This window comes from Natrix helvetica (assembly GCF_964273705.1).
Source record: "Natrix helvetica genome assembly, chromosome: Z".
Classification (NCBI taxonomy): domain Eukaryota; kingdom Metazoa; phylum Chordata; class Lepidosauria; order Squamata; family Natricidae; genus Natrix; species Natrix helvetica.
The window spans coordinates 63,922,040-63,939,833 of NC_138554.1; positions in this window are offsets into that span (position 1 = coordinate 63,922,040).

The following is a 17,794-nucleotide window of genomic DNA, read 5'->3' on the forward strand; positions in this document are numbered from 1 at the left end:
GTTGATTGGTGCTGGCTGTGTGTGCATTGTTGTTTTATATTATAATGGCCTGGGTGATGGGTGGGGTTCGTTTGTTGACTAGGGTTGGTTTCCAGATGTTTGGTAGGCAGGAAGTATCGTCACGTTTATTCATGTTGTGGGGGTGTTTCTCTATTTCAATAGCTTCCAGAATTATTCTCTTGCTGAAGTGTTCTGTTTTGGAGATTAACCTGGTTCCTTCAAAATTGATTTCATGTCCTGTAGCTTTAAGGTGCTGGAAAAGGGAGGAAGTTTTTTCTTTTTTTCTTACTGCGTTCTTGTGTTCTGTGATGCGTGCATTTATTCTCCTGTTTGTTTGTCCTATGTATGTTGCAGGGCAGATTTTGCATGGTATTTTGTAGACTCCTTGGTTTTCTAGCTGGATCTTGTCTTTGGGGTTTCTTAAGATGTTGCCTATTTTTTGGTCAATGCTGAAGAATGTCTTGATATTGTGCTTGTGGAGAATTTTGCTGATTTTATCTGTGGTGCCTTTGATGTAAGGGAGGAGGGCGATGCCGTTGTCCTGTTCTGGGTCTTGGTTTTTTTGGGGAGTCTCCCTTTGGATTAGGTTGGTAATTGTTTTTCTTTAATATGTTTGTGAGTGTATATATATATGATTGTGTGGGTATACTCTGTGTGTGTGTGTGTGTGTGTGTGTGTATACAGGTGAAACTCAAAAAATTAGAATATCGTGCAAAAGTTCATTTATTTCAGTAATGCAACTTAAAGGGTGAAACTAATATATGAGATAAGACTCATTACATGCAAAGCAAGATAGTTCAAGCCATGATTTGTCATAATTGTGATGATTATGGCATACAGCTCATGAAAAACCCCAATCCACCATCTCAGAAAATTAGAATATTACATGCAATCAATAAAACAAGGATTGTACATAGAACAATATCGGACCTCTGAAAAGTATAAGCATGCATATGTACTCAGTACTTGATTTGGGCCCCTTTTGCAGCAATTACTGCCTCAATGCCGCGTTGCATGGAAGCTATCAGCCTGTGGCACTACTGAAGTGTTATGGAAGACCAGGATGCTTCAATAGCGGCCTTCAGCTCTTCTGCATTGTTCGGTCTCATGTCTCTCATCTTTCTCTTGGCAATGCCCCATAGATTCTCTATGGGATTCAGGTCAGGCGAGTTTGCTGGCCAATCAAGCACAGTAACCCCACAGTCATTGAACCAGGTTTTGGTGCTTTTGGCAGTGTGGGCAGATGCCAAGTCCTGATGGAAAATGAAGTCAGCATCCCCATAAAGCTCATCTGTGGAAGGAAGCATGAAGTGCTCCAAAATCTTCTGGTAGACGGCTGCGTTGACCATGGACTTAATGAAGCACAGTCTACCAACAGATGACATGGCTCCTCAAATCAACACAGACTGTGGAAACTTCACACTGGACTTCAAGCATCTTGCAGTGTGTGCCTCCCCATTCTTCCTCCATACTCTGGTTCCTTGGTTTCCAAATGAGATGCAAAAGTTGCTCTCATCAGAAAAGAGGACTTTGGCCCACTGAGCAACAGACCAGGTCTGTTTTTCTTTAGCCCAGGTAAGACGCTTCTGATGTTTGTTGTTCAGGAGCGGCTTGACAAGAGGAATACGACATTTGAAGCCCATGTCCAGGATCCGTCTGTGTGTGGTGGCTCTTGATACACTGACTCCAGCCTCAGTCCACTCCTTGTGAAAGTCCCCAACACTTTTGAATGGCCTTTTCCTGACAATCCTCTCCAGGCTGTGGTCATCCCTGCTGCTTGTGTACCTTTTTCTTCCACACTTTTCCCTTCCACATAGCTTTCTATTAATGTGCTTTGATACAGCACTTTGGAAATTTCAACTTCTTTTGCAATTACCTTTTGAGGCTTTCCCTCCTTATGGAGGGTGTCAATGATGGTTTTCTGCACAACTGTTAGGTCAGCAGTCTTTCCCATGATTGTGATTCCTACTGAACCAGACTGAGAGACCATTTAAAGGCTCAGGAACCCTTTGCAGGTGTTATGACTTAATTAGCTGATTAGAGTGGGACATTTTGAGCATAGAATATTGCACCTTTTCACAATATTCTAATTTTCATCAGGATGTCAAACCTCCATTAAAACGTAGTTTCTAGAGAAAAATGTGCCCCTGGGTATATAGCAATTACAGCTGCTCTCCAGTTAGAGAAAAAAAAATCAGTCAGTAGCAAATTAGGACACTTCTAGACAGATTTTTAAAGATAGATCTAATATGACTAATATTTCAGTTGGTTTTATATGCATACATACATACATACATACATACATACATACATACATACATGTGTGTGTGTGTGTGTATATATATATATATATACATATACATATACATATACATATACATATACATATACATATACATATACATATACATATACATATACATATACATATACATATACATATATATATATATATATATATATATATATATATATATATATATTTCAGTTGGTTTTATATGCATGCATACACACACACACACACACACACATTTCCCCGAAAATACAACCTGTCCTGAAACTAAAGCCTTGCCACATTTTTTCGTGTGGGCAAAAATATAAGCCCACCCCCGAAAATAAACCCCCTGGACAACCCCCCCCTTCTGGCCAGGCAGAGCACTGCTCACCGACATAGCGGTATCTTGAAGGCGCCAAGCCACAGGAGCCAGGGGGGAGAAAGGCACTTACATTGCTTGGCATCTTCGGGATACTGCTAGGTTGGGGAGTGGCGTTCTTCCTGGCCGGAGGGGGGAGTTGCCGGGAGGCTGCTCCCTAGCCTCAACATGTCCGGGCCCAGCTCTCCTTACAGCCACCACCACCACCACCGCGGGGCTCCGAGCATAATGTCTTCTCCAGTTGCAAACTCCCAAACTCAGCTGCCGAGTCTTCCAGCAGTGGCCGCTCTAGGAGTGCGCTCTGTGTTTGTGGGCTGGCTGCTGGAAGACTCTCTGTCCAAAAGACTCTCTTACAGAGAGTTCCAGCAGCCAGCCTACAACTATAGAGCGCACTCCTAGAGCGGCCGCTGCTGGAAGACTCGGCAGCCAAGTTTGGGAGTTTGCAACCGGAGAAGACGTTATGCTCGGAGTGCGGTGGCAGCAGCTGCTGCTGCAGGGAGAGCTGGGCCCGAACATGTTGAGGCAAGGGAGCAGCCTCCCGGCAACTCCCCCCTCTGGCCAGGCAGAACGCCACTCCCCAACCTAGCAGTATCCCGAAGATGCCAAGCAATGTAAGCGCCTTTCTCCCCCCTGGCTCCTGAGCCTTGGCGCCTTCAGGATACCGCTATGTCGGTGAGCAGTGCTCTGCCTGGCCAGAGGGGGGGGTTGTCCATGGGGTTTATTTTCGGGGGTGGGCCTATATTTTTGCCCACATGAAAAATGTGGCAAGGCTTTAGTTTCAGGACAGGTTGTATTTTCGGGGAAACGTGTGTGTGTGTGTGTGTGTGTGTGTGTGTGTGTGTGTGTGTGTGTGTATGCATATAAAACCAACTGAAATAATAGTCATATTAGATATATGTATGTATGTATGTATATAAAACCAACTGAAATATTGGTCATATTAGATCTATCTTTAAAAATCTGTCTAGAAGTGTCCTAATTTGCTACTGACTGATTTTTTTCTCTAACTGGAGAGCAGCTGTAATTGCTATATACCCAGGGGCACATTTTTCTCTAGAAACTACGTTTTAATGGAGGTTTGACATCCTGATGAATCAGCAGGTTTTTTTCTGCCAATTGCAATATTTTCCTCAAAAGCAGAGCTAGATTTTTTTTCTACATAAGAAAATGAATTTATGTTATACACGGCCTTGCATTTATATAGGAGTATCTAAAAGAAGCTTTACAGGCTCTTCTATCTGTAGCCAGTAACATGTTTGTCCCCGTTTAAATTATTGGCACAGGTAGAGTAATTAATGCATTATTTGATCTTGAAATGTCATAGATTAATACTTGTTTTATTTTAATTATGGATATGTCTCCTACTTTACACTACTATTTTAAAGTGTGTGCCATACCAAGGAACAGAATAACAAAGTTGAAAAGAACCTTGGAGGCCTTTTAGTCCTACCCCTTGTTCATGTAGGAGACTCTATACCAGCGATGGCGAACCTTTTTTTGGCTCACGTGCCACAAGTGGGGGGAGCGCGGGGGGGTCGTGTGCGGGCGTGCCGCACTCATAATGCAACGCGCCCCCCAGTGTGCATGCGTGCACAACGCGCCCATTTTTGCATGCTTTTTTCGCCCTCCCCAGGCTCCAGAGGCTTTATAGGAGCCTGGGGAGGGCGAAAAGAGCCTTCCCCGGCTCCCGGAGGCCCTCCGGAGGCTTCAGGGAACGTCCGGAGGCTTCCCTGAAGCCTTCGGAACACTTAAAACCACCCTCCGAGCAACCCGGAAGCAACCCGGAAGTGTGACCTAAGTTGAACAACACCCTATATCAAGGTGTGCATAATTATTAGGCAGCATCTTTTCCTCAGGCAAAGTGAGCCAAAAAGAGATTTAATTGACTCTGAAAAGTCAAAAATTGTAAAAAGTCTTTCAGAGGGATGCAGCACTCTTGAAATTGATATTAGAGTGTGATCACAGAACCATCAAATGTTTGGTTGCAAATAGTCAACAAGATCGCAAGAAACGTATGGGGGGGGGGGAGGGAGATGCAAATGAACTGCCAAGGATTTGAGAAGAATCGAATGTGAAGCTACCAGGAATCCATTATCCTCCAGTGCTGTCATATTCCAGAACTGCAACCTATCTGGAGTGCCTAAAGTACAAGGTGTTCAGTGCTCAGAGACATGGCCAAGGTAAGAAAGGCTGGAACCTGACCACCACTCAAGACATATAAGTTGAAATGGCAAGACTGGGCCAAGAAATATCTGAAGACAGATTTTTTCAAAGGTGTTATGGACTGATGATGGACCAGATGGATGGGTCAGTAAGGCGCAGAACTCCACTTTGACTCAGATGCCAGCAAGGTAGGGGTACTGGTATGGGTTGGTATTATTAAAGATCAGCTAGTTGGACTTTTTCAGGTTGAAGATGGACTCTTCTTAAATGGGAGATTAACAGTTTAGGAAAGCCGTACACCTCTCTGAACAGTAACTGGAAGGCTTTGGTTGCTGTTGCACAAATAGTTGATTGTCAACTGATCAAGAAATTGACAGACTCCATGAATGGAAGGCTTATGACTGTTATTGAAAAGAAGGGTGGCTATATTGGTCACTGGTTTGTTTGTTTTTTGAAATGGCATAAATATTTATTTGCAAGTTTTGAATTGTTTGTTTATTATTCTTACTTTAACAGATGGAAATAAATGAGATGGGAAGATTTTCATTTTTCATTTAGTTGCATAATCATTTTTCACACTAATAGTTGCTCAATAATTGTGCACACATAGATATTCTCCTAATAAAGTCAAAACCTCACTTTTCCTTTCTTAAATATTCAAGTTTGAGGTTTATTAACATTTTGGATTGACCGAGAACTCTATAGTTGTTCAATAATAAAATTAATCCTCAGAAATACAACTTGCCTAATAATTGTGCACACAGTATATTTGTTAAATAAGATAAAATGTTCTCCTATTCAACATTATATATGTATGTATGTGTGTGTGTGTGTGTGTGTATGTATGTATGTATGTATGTATGTATGTATGTATGTATGTACTGTATGTCTGTAAACTGACAGTATAGCTTTTTCAGTCTACAAAATGTTTTGTTAATATTATACATAAAATACCCCCCCCCACTCAGTCAGGTATGTTCAATATATTTTCTATGGCTTGCATTTTTCAACAACAACTGTTGCTATGTCATTATGCAGGATGACAACAACAATCAGTTTTGCTGTTTATCACTTTCATAGTGATACATTAGATGAGCCATACAGCTTGAAGTGTGCTTAACAATTGAATGCTGGAATTATTTTGTTTTGGCTTATCTTTAAATATTTATATGTTTTAATTGCACTACAAAAATTTAAGAATTTATCCTTCCAGTGACATGTTTTAAGAAATTTATTGAAGATTTTTAAAGGTCAGTTGCTTGAATCAGATGCATTAGCTGGACTGGACTGTCCCTGCTTGTTTTCTATAAATAGATGGCAGCCAGCAGTTTGGGAAAAGGAATATTTAGATAGGTAGAACTTGTATTGTATTATCCGTTCTAAAAGATAGCTTTTTCAATCTTCCCTCAATGTTAAGATACCATTTTGCCAATCATTTTAGCTGATGGATTACAGACCCAATGAAGTTTATTTGTTAATTGGTTTGAAGGGATCAGCAGAAATGAGATTTGGTGCATTAACAATGAGATTAAGTAAATCTGGACATGGAATAGGCTAGGAAAGGATGACAAATGAGGGCTGAAATATGAAATCTCTATATACAGACCAATTTCTGTTCCTAAATAGTCTGACTGTGAAGCAACCGAAGTATCTCTTCTTATGAATAGCATGATCTAGTATTACTGAAAGCTTGATAGCTACAGAAAAATAACGAGCTGAATCTTAAAAGGGAAATGAAAAACCTTCTCTTAAAAGTGAATGAAGAGGGAACATTTCCTGATTTCCCATGTAAGGTAACAGCATTTTGAAGCTGATAGTTCAGTTGGCAAAATAATATCTGGTCTACAGTATGTTATTTAATTAGTGTTCTGGAGTTATAAAGTCTACATAACCCTTTCGTTGTTAAAAATGCTCATTGTAAGAAGTAATATTTGAAATATGAAGGAATTGCTGCAACGCAATGTTTTAAAAAATATCTGAGGAAAACAACTAACTTTAGGATAAGGAAATATGTGATAACCAATGTCAGAAGTTTGATTGATACTAAATCAGTTTGTTAATCAAAAGAGGAAACAAATGGAAACCATTTCTCTCTGGGGAGATTGGCTTTTACCGTGTTATATCACAAGTGGGAGAAAGAGTCACAAGGATGTGAAGCTTAAATAGGTCCTGCATACAGGACACAGCCCTTACTAGAATTCTGTCATAAAGGCTTTTTAAGTTTTTCTACAATAAAGCTACTGATCAAAACTTCTTGTACCTGTTATTTGCAGCTTAGGTTTCTGTGAAAACTTTCTGTAATGACAGTTCCACATTACAAGAATCTTCATTCAGATATTATCCAAGATGCATGCATGCATACATACACACACACACACACACACACACACACACACACACACACACACACACACACACACACACATATATATATATATATATATGCACACAAACACACACACATATATAATAAACACCACACCTCCTCCTCTTACAGAATTTCAGCTTAATTGGGTTAAATTAAGCAGCACAAGAATGCTTCAATCATGTAATCAGTAATTGAAAGGTTTAAAAAAATGTAACGGCTTATCCTCTTCTAAGCAACGCCAGGATAGAAATAAAGAGCTATACTGACAATAATTATATAAGTAATGAATGCTATCCCTTAATTGCTAAATTAAAAAAAATAATCCATGGAATTATGAATATAAATGTCTAAAATGTATGCATTTGTGAATTTGAAGAAAAGGGGGTGTTCTAGCTAAGGGAAATTTAAAGAAAACAGTATCACCTTCCAAAAATATTGGGGATATTGGTATATTTTGGGGGGCAGTTACGTAATTTGCATTAACTGAGATTTCCCCAAAAAAACTATAGGGTTTTATTGAGGCTTTTATCTTCAAATGAATCACTGAGAAATAAGATGAAATGAAAATCTGTAAGAAAATACAGCATTAATATATTATGCACATTCGATTTCCACTATCTGCTTATCCTGAGCTAATTATTCACTGTGTATTTTAATTGTATTCTTGGGACTCAATTGGTCAAAAGCAATTTCACTTCCTTCTTTGAAGATAAAAAAGAATAAGAAATAAATCTGAAGCTTAGCAGTATGCAAGTTCAGGAAATCATATTAAAGTTTTTAGAATACAATCTACCTAGAATCAGTAGTTAAGGTAGCACAGAAACTTCCAATTCAATCTTTTTTGTCTATTTATCTTATTACAGTAAATCTGGTCCATTCTATTCAATTATCAAATAATTATCGTTCTGATTCGACAGACATATGTATAAAAGAAGGCCCAATTCCCTTTATATATTTTTTCAATATAGGTAGTCCTTGGCCACAATTGAGGCCAAGATTTCCATGGCTAAGCAAGCCAGTTATTAAGTGAGTTTTGCCCCATTTTATGACCTTACCTTTGGTAAGCAAATCACTGAAGTTGTTAAGTGAATTATGTGGTTGTTAAGCAAAGCTGACTTTCTACATTAACTGCTTTTGGAAAGCTGGATGGGAAGATTATAAATGGTGATCACATGATCCTGGGACAATGCAACTGTCATAAATATGTGATAGTTGCCAAGTGCCCAAATTTTGATTATTTGGGAATGCTGCAGCAGTCAAGTGTAAAAAACGGTCTTAGATCACTTTTTTCAGTGCCATTGTAACTTCAAATGGTTTTTTAAAAAATGGTTGTAAGTTGAGGACTATCTGTTCCATTCGTTTGAAAAGAATAAAAAAAGAAGCATTTACATTAAAAAAAAACTGGTATTAGATAATCCTACATAACAAATAGAATAATTTAAGTTATAAAAGGAGTTTCTAAAAACTGACATCAACAATTAATACACACAGTGAAAGTTGCATATAAAAGCCCAGTATACTAGAGATAGGTGCAAGTGAAAATGAATACATATTTTTCAAAATCATTGTTTACAATTTCGTTCAAAATTTGTTTTAGAAATTCCAATGAAATATTTTTCTAAACAGGACAGCAGAATGAACTGGGTTTATACTTATCTGCTTAACCTCACCATGTAAAATAGGCAGTGAATTGTATTATTTTAGGCAGGGGACACAGGAGAAGGAAGTGTTAGAGCTTTAAAGATGATGGTTAATGGGCAACTGAGAAGTGAGAAAGCATCCCGTATATTGAATTACACTGTAAGCAGCCTTTTAAGAGAAACTTAGCTTGGGGTATGGATAGATTAAACACGATTTTCATTCTTATTTGTTTGTGTGTTTGTTTGTTTATTCTTGTCCCATTTTTCTTGTTTTATTCCTATTTATTCCCTCTTGTCTCCATTTTTTTAAAAAATATTTCAGTTAATGAGGAAAAGTACAGAGTTAGGAATGGCATGTGGAGTGAAGAAAAAGCAAGCAAGCAAGAAGGCAAAATCCCTACAATCAGAACTGATGAAAGTATTATTTTGACAAGATTAAAATAGAACCTACACAGCTTGTAGCAAAAATCTGGTTAGAACTCAGCAGTCTCCTACATCTGATAGCAGGTTGATTGTACTGCTTAGACATAGATGAATTCGGCATGTGAAATTTTTCTCCTTGTTCTTGCCATTCTCTTTCATGTTCTTTCTGCATTTCCAAGAACCTGATCCTGTAGGATATGGTTGTTTCAAAACTGTGATTCTGTAATTTTGGAAACTTATTTTGCTTGATGATTATAAATGGTGATTTATAATGAATTCCTAACCCAATATTTAATGTGATAAAGTTGAGTCATTAGTAAAATAGAAAATAAAACATGTCTCTCCTCTTACTTTCTCCAGTGAGAAAGAAACAGAGTGTTTGATTGTCTCTTTGAGAGAGAAAATTCAGAGAAGTTCACTATGGTGCAAATGTAGTGGCGAAATGCCCTGGTCCGACACATGGCAGGGCTCCCGATCTGATTTGCAGCGCTGTGGCATCCAAATCGGATGCACAGAGCTGTAGAGCAGCTTGCATGAATCCAATCCAGCTCCCAGTACTGTGGGAGACCTCAATCCAGTACACGGCACTGCTTGGGTGGCCTCAGGCACACATGGGGTGACCTGGGATGGCCTGATCTGGCATGCAGTGCTGTAGGGGGGCCCAACCCAGCCTGCAGTACTTTGGGGTGGCCCCAAACTGGTACATAATGGCTGTGAAGTATTAGGTAGCCCTGTGTGCTGCAGGGTGACGTGTGTGTGTGTGTGTGTGTCTGATTTGGCACAGGACGACTGCACAGCTTTCAGGAAGCTCCTATTGCTGCAGAGCGTCTTGGGAGGCCCTGATCCATCTGTACAGCACTCTGGAGGCTTGGCTACACAAGGGGGGTGCTCATCCACTGGACAGGAGACCTGCCAGAAATTAGAGGGAAGGGACAACCCAGGGAAAAGTGATATAAAGAGTGGAGGCACGTGGTGCAAAGGGGAAGAACAAAGGCAAAAAGAGAGACAGAGACTAAAGTAAGCAGAGAAGCAGCGTGAGAGGAAAGGAGACAGCAGAGATCAATGGAAAAGGAGCCAAAGCAAGCAGAGCTAAGGGGAGGAAGGGTTTCTGAGCCTGCCTTGCCATCACCCCATCATATGATCCTTGCTTGGTGTGGGAAGTGATAGGGGCCAGAGGGAGAGAGAGTGAAGTTGATTCAGAGAGAACGAAGATGACCCAGACCTTTATTTGATATATTTATCAAATATGCATGCATATCAATGGTGGGTTGCTCCCGGTTTGGCCGAACTTGTAGTAGCGGCAGCAGGAGGCCCTGTCCACCCGCCTGGACACTTCTGTGCATGCACGCACAGGAGAGAGCCCAAACCAGTAGTAAAAATATTTGCAACCCACCACTGATGCATATTTGTAAAAGTGATTATTTGCCTGCCAAAAATCACATTTCAAAAAATCAATAGGACAGAGTGCAAAGAAGGGATAGCTGCATGAAAAAAAAGAAAGAAAAAAGAGAGAAGTGAGCTGCATGAGGCAAAAGAAAGAAGTAATTGAGCAGGTCATTGAAAAAAGGTTTAAAACTCAGTAGGCAATTGTAGGTATGAGTTCCGTCTTTCCAGATTGAATGGATAGAAGGTTAATTTTCAAAGGCATCCAGACTTTCTTAGAGTATGTCTGTAGCCACTTTTATCACCTCCCAGCTATTTGTTTTCAATGCATTTTTTATTCTCAGCGAATGTGGTATTAATTCCAATCCAATCTCTAGTAATTATCTGGGAGAAAAGCCACATCTTCCTATCAGGTAAATTTATGTTAATGAGGTAGCTGGGTATCCTTTTCAGGAACAACAATTTGTCCACTAACAACAGTATTTTCCTGTCCACTAATTAAGAAGTAATTGTAATGTAATTGCAGACAAGCAAAGAAACAACCAAGTAGTTCACATTGATTATGAGAGTATCATGTTACTCTGTGGTATATGAAATAAACTGACAAACATTTGACTTATGGTCGCAGATATGGGAGGCGCAGCAGGTTGACAAGTGGGTGTAGCAACGGAGGGCAGAGGTAGGGCCAGCTTCCCCATGGACCTTCGACAAGGACCTCTTGAGGTACCGGGACCGACTCTATGTGCCCGTGGGGCTCCTCTGGGGATTTATTCTCTCCCAGTGTCATGACAATCCGGCGGCGGGACATTTTGGCCTTTTCAAGACATTGAACCTGGTCTCCCGTACTTTCTGTTGGCCCCGCTTACAACATGACATGCAGATGTACGTCACCACTTGCGTACAGTGTCGACAGGCCAAGTCAGTGACGGGAGCTCCTCCAGGGCTGCTTCAGCCATTGCCGACCCCGGACAGACCCTGGGGTGCTGTGTCCATGGACTTCTTGACAGAACTGCCTCCGTCTTTAGGGTTTACCAGGGTCCTCATGGTGGTGGACATGCTCACCAAGATGGCTCATTTCATCCCCTGTCGGAGATTGCCGACAGCCCGCACCACTGCCTGCATATTCATCCAGCACATCTTCCGGCTGCACGGCCTACCCAACTGGGTCGTGTCGGACCTTGGGACGCAATTCACGGCCCAGTTTTGGAAAGGGCTGATGGAGGCTCTCAATGTCCAGGTTTGTTTGTCCTCGGCGCACCATCCCGAAACTGATGGGGGGACGTAGAAGGTGATTGGGATCCTGGAACAGTACTTGCGCTGCTTCGTGAATCAGCAGCAGAACAACTGGTCGGAGTTCCTGGCCATGGCGGAGTTTCATTTAACAACTCGCAGCATACCTCCACACGGACGATGCCCTTCATGGCTAACATCGGGTATCACCCTCGCTTCTTCCCTCTGACCCTAGTCGATTGCCCGGTCACCGCAGCAGATAATTTCCTCTCGGAGCTCCAGGTGGTCCACCAAGTGGTGCGCCGCTATCTGAATCAAGCAAAGGAGGACTACAAAAAGGGTGGCAGATAAGTCTCAGCGTGCGATGCTGGAATTGGCTGTGGGAGATCGCGTGTGTGGCTGTCCATGCGGCATCTTCCCTCCCACCGGCTGGCGAAGAAGTTGGACCACCGGTATCTTGGGCCGTTCCCCGTGGAGGCTGTCATCAACCCGGTGGCCTATCACCTGACCCTGCCATGCTCGATGCAAGTACACCCGGTGTTCCATCGCTCACTCCTGGTCCCTGAGCGGTTGGCTTGTCCTCTCCGCCAACCGTCCCCCCCAGTCATCACCGCGTGAGGTAGAGACGCAACTACTGCACAAAATGGTCCGGATCCGAGACTCAAGCTGGCTAAAGGGACGTTCCAGTATTTGGTGGACTGGAAGGACAAGGGGTCGGATGGGGGGACTTGGACCGATGCGACGGACATACATGCCCCTGCTTTGGTGTGGGCCTATCATGCGCAATATCCCTCGAGGCCACACCCTGAGAGTCAGACCCGGGGGAAGGGCCCTGCGGTGAGGGATAGTGTCATGACCCAGCAGGATCCTTTGCAGCTGCTGAGCGACTCAGATAGCGACAAACCCTGGGAGTCATCTATGGAGGAGGTGGAGGACCTTGGGCAGGTTTCAGAAGCAGAGCAGGGACCAGAGAGGCTGGTTGGCCACCAGGAGGCGCCTGAGGCATGGAGCAGTGGGGAGGATCAGAGAGAGTTGGTCTCTGATGCCCGGCAGAGGAAGGCGGACAAACGAAGGCAACAGCTGCTCAGGAAACAAGCTCATAAAAGATAATGAAGCTCAGGTGGTTGGGGCGTGGCCCCTCCCAAGCGCTTATATAAACAGAGATGTTGGGAGGATAATTCTTGCAGGACACAACCGTTGAAAGCAATCTGCAGTACATCTGGTCTGAACTATTTTGGATTCCTGTTTGTAACGATGGAGAAGCTGTTACCTGTATCCATTGGAGTCTGTGTTGCTACCAAGGTTCCTATTTGTTAGTTTCGTGTTTGGGTTTTCAGCCACCAAGATTTATAATCCTGCTGATAAAGTCTTGTGGCATTCCAGAGAAGCTTTTGTCGGCATCCGTTACTGGACGGAGGGGGGGGAAGGGGTCAGAACAACTAACCATTTTTCCTGAGAAACTACAGTGTGGATTGAAATTACAGAAATTAGAATTCTTTGGCTTTAAACAACATAGAGAATGACACTTTTCTTGGTTGATTCAGTAATTGTATTCTTGCACATAAACTTTTTTTGAAGCTGGTATTACACTCAGTTCCACAACCAATTTCTCTAAAATTGCTTTACTCTTGTATTACATTTATCTGCCTTTTCCAACAGCTCATTTGTCTTTGCAAATATAACAGAATAACAGAGTATGGAGACCTTGGAAGTCTTCTAATCCAACCACCCAATCAAGCAGGAAACCCTATACCAGGGGTGGGGAACTGTGGCTCTTTTGCGACTTGTGGACTTCAACTCCCAGAATTCCTGAGGCAGCTATGTTGGTTCTGGAATTCTGGGAGTTGAAGTCCACAAGTCGCAAAAGAGCCACAGTTCCCCACCCCTGCCCTATACCATTTCAGTCAAATGGTTGTCAATCTCATCTAAAAACCTCCAGTGATGGATCTTCCAAAACTTCTGGAAGCAAGCCATTCCACTGATTAATTGTTCTCACATGAAATCTCTCCTTAATTCTAGGTTGGTTCTCTCCTTAATTGCTTTCCATAAATTGCTTCTTGTCTTACCTTCAGGTGCTTTGGAGAATAGATTGACTCCTCTTTGTGGCAGCCCCTTAGATATTAGAACATTGCTATAATGTTACTTCTTTTCATAAAAATAGACATACCCAATTCAATCACAATAGAGCTGGACAGGACCTTGGCGGTCTTCTAGTCCAACCTCCTGCTCAAGCAGGAGACCTATCAATTCAGATAGGTGGATGTCCAGTCTTTTCTTAAAAACCTCCAGTGAAGAGGCCCTTACAACTAGTGAAGCAAGCTGTTCCACTGATTAATTATCCTCACTGTTAGGAAGTTTTTGCTTAATTCTAGGTTGATTCTCTCCTTGATTAGTTTCCATCCACTGTTTCTTGTCTGCCTTCTGGTGCTTTGGAAAATAAGACTGCCTCTTATTTATGGCAGCCCCTCAAATACTGGAATACTGCTATCAATCCCCCCCCCCCCATCCTTTTCTCTAGAATAGCTAAACCTAAATCCTGCAACTATTCTTTATATGTTTTAGCCTCCAGGCCTTTAATCGTCTTAGTTGCTTTTCTTTGCACTTTATCCAAAGTCTCAACATCTTTTTTGTAATGTGGTGACCCAAACTGGATGTAGTATTCTAGATGTGGCCTTACTAAGGCTTTATAAAGCTTTCATATATTTCATATAAATATATGAAAGCTCTTCCTTTGTTGTATAAGGAATCTATTATTCTAAGGAATCTGAAATTTCTGATATAAGTATTCAACTTCCTGTGCTCAATCCTCTATCACTGCCTCATCACATTTTCTGCTGATTTTTCTTTTGATATATCTCTCCCAGCCCTCCTGAATAACATATAAATGAAATAACCTGTTTCTCCCTCAGAGATGGTTTATCTGCTTTACAATTGCTAATTCTTTCAAGCTAGAATCTATTGAAATGTCTTTACTTCTCTAGCTAGGAATTGCCAGTCTCCTAATCAGAAAAGCATGTCTCTGTCCCAGAGTCTAGTTCAAAATCTTGTTTGGGAGGACTCCCAAGATTTGCAGGAATTTGCCCAATATACATTATATTCTTAAAGATCTTCTTCTGGTATTGTCTCAGATACAATCCAGAAAGCACCTCCTGTGCTAATTGTTGTTCTGCTTATCTACAGACTCAGACAGGAACAAATATAAATGTGTAACTTTAAAATGTTAAATTCCTGAATTGAAAGCTCTACTCATCCACTCATAATTACATAATTACAAACCTATTCAGCTCATTTTCTAACTGTACAGTATTCTGTTGTTTATGATGGACTACAATTTCCACATATTTCTAGATCTTCAAATGTAGTATTTATGGTGTTATGTAATGCTTGCCATTATATAGTACTTCTGAAGGCAGGCTATTCCACTGGTTAACTGTTCTCACTGTTGGGAAGTTTCTCCTTAGTTCTAGGTTGCTTCTCCCCTTGATTAGTTTCCATCCATTTTTTTAAATCTTGCCTTCTGGTGCCTTGGAAAATAGGTTAAACTCCTCATCTTTGAGCAACCACTCAAATATTGAAACACTGCTATCATGTCGCCCCTGGTCCTTCTTTTTTCTAGATTAGCCATACAAAATTCCTGCAACTGTTCTTCATATGTTTTAATCTCCTGGCCCTTAATCATCTTAGTTGCTCTTTTCTGCAGTCTTTCCAAAGTCTTGGTAATGTGGTGACCAAAACTGGATGCAGGATTCCAGATGTGATCTTACAAAGGTTTTATAAAGTGGTACTAATGCTTCATGTGATTTTGTTTCTTTCCCTCTGTTTATGCAATCAAGGATTTAGGGTTTTTTTCTCCTTTATTAAGAACCAAGAAAACCAGCTATCCCATAAGCCTTTGTTTTAAAAAGATATGGGATATATACTACTTTGTTTATCAGGGAGGTGAGAAGAAGTTGCAGCAGGGAAACCTTTTCAACCAGCAGTTTTTTTTTTTAGAGATTTATAGATGAAATAGGTCCTCGGGCAAAATAAAGCTTAAGAACTTAATTATACAAGGAAAGCTGCAAAGTGAAAAAATATTGGATTGCTATGTAGGAACAGGCAGAAGACAAGCAGAGTGCTTACCCGAAAACTCAAGTAGCTCTCAGAAGACATGATAATAATGTCTTAATTAACACATGGACAGACTTAAGCATAATTTCAGTAGTGAAATTATGAGATCCTAGATCAAGTGAAGTCCCAAAATGCTACAGAATTCCTGGAAAACTGGCACTTGGCCATAAACAAACACATTAGAAATAAACAATACCTACAATATAGCACAGAAGTGAGTACACCCCCTCACATTTTGTAAATATTTAAGTATATCTTTTCATGTGACAACACTGAAGAAATGACACTAGTCTAAAATGTAAAGTAGTGAGTATACAGCTTGTATAACTGTAAATGTGTTGTGCCCTCAAAATAGCACAACACACAATCATTAATGTCTAAATTGCTGGCACAAAAGTGAGTACTGAAGATGATTTTGAACAAATATCTAAATAATTAGAATTTTCAGCAATGGAACAGTTCATCTAGAAAATGGTAGCTATCTAATTACTGGAAATACTTAATCAAAAACTAGATGGCCATCTTTCAGAAATGCTCCAGCCTTGACCGGTCCATTCCTTTACCGGGCAGGTGGTTGGATCAAATTATCTGCAAGATCTTTTCCAATATTTACATTCTGTAATTCTATGAAAAATTAACACTGTATGTTTGCTTTCACAGGACCAAAAATGCAACTTCTACATTTAGATCTTTATTCCTTGCCAAAAAAAACCTCAACATCACTTTTCAAATTCTACAAAGAAATTTGTTTCTACATTTAGTTGAACTTTGTTAGGATTATAGCAGTAGGATGCAATCCAAAAGGTAAACATCGGATATCTCAATCCTTATCTCTTGCTAACCATCCAGATTTATACATCATGGACCAACTTTCCTGTCTAGGTATTGTGGCTTACTGGTTTCAAACTTATCTCCCAGATGGATGCTGTACCTGGCATCTGTCTCTCTAACCCAGCATGGAAAAGAGTTGCATATCCCACAGCATGTCCACACTGCTGATAAATTAAAGGGGGGAGGGAGGAAGAGAGAGAAAAAAATATAATTATAATTGTGCCTCATCCTGAAGTTTTAAAATGTGTAATTAAGTAATGTCCCCCTCCCATTGTAAGAGATGGATAACTCAAAATATGAACTTGAAATTAACAATTAAAAAGAAACATGGAAAATAGAAAAGGTAAAAATTCCTTTTAACTCCAAAAGTCACTGGATAAACCAGCAATGCTATTCACATAGTATTCAATGAGATACAGCTTTTTCATTTTTTTCCTCCCAGCCTTGCTTGGAATTAAATTGATTCAAATCATGTATCTCAAAATCTGGTGAAATCAGGTTTTCACAGTTGTCAAATGAAATCCTTCTTATTGCTGCTGCTGCTATTGCTATTATTAACAAACAAAAGGCCCAAACAAGAATAACAGTTATTATACACCAGTGGTGGGTTTCAAAATTTTTAAAAACCTCTTCTGTAGGTGTGGCCTATCTTGTGGGAGTGGCTTGCCAGCCACATGACTGGGTGGGAGTGGCTTGGCAGTCATGTGACCAGGGGTGGTGGCTTGGCAGTCATGTGACTGGGTGGGAGTGGCCAAGACGATGTCCCTGAATTCCTTGCCCCATTGAATGATCTACAAAAAGAAGATATAAAAAAGGAAATTTATTATTTTGTGCACTTACTACTTAGATAAGATTAAAATAAATACACAAAACAATAAAAGAGCTACTTACAGAAGGAAGATGACAGTCCTTGTGAGTCTTCAATATCACTGACCACCTTGCTTCAATGAATGGCCTGCACAAAGAAGAGACACAGAAATGAACTGTTCAAT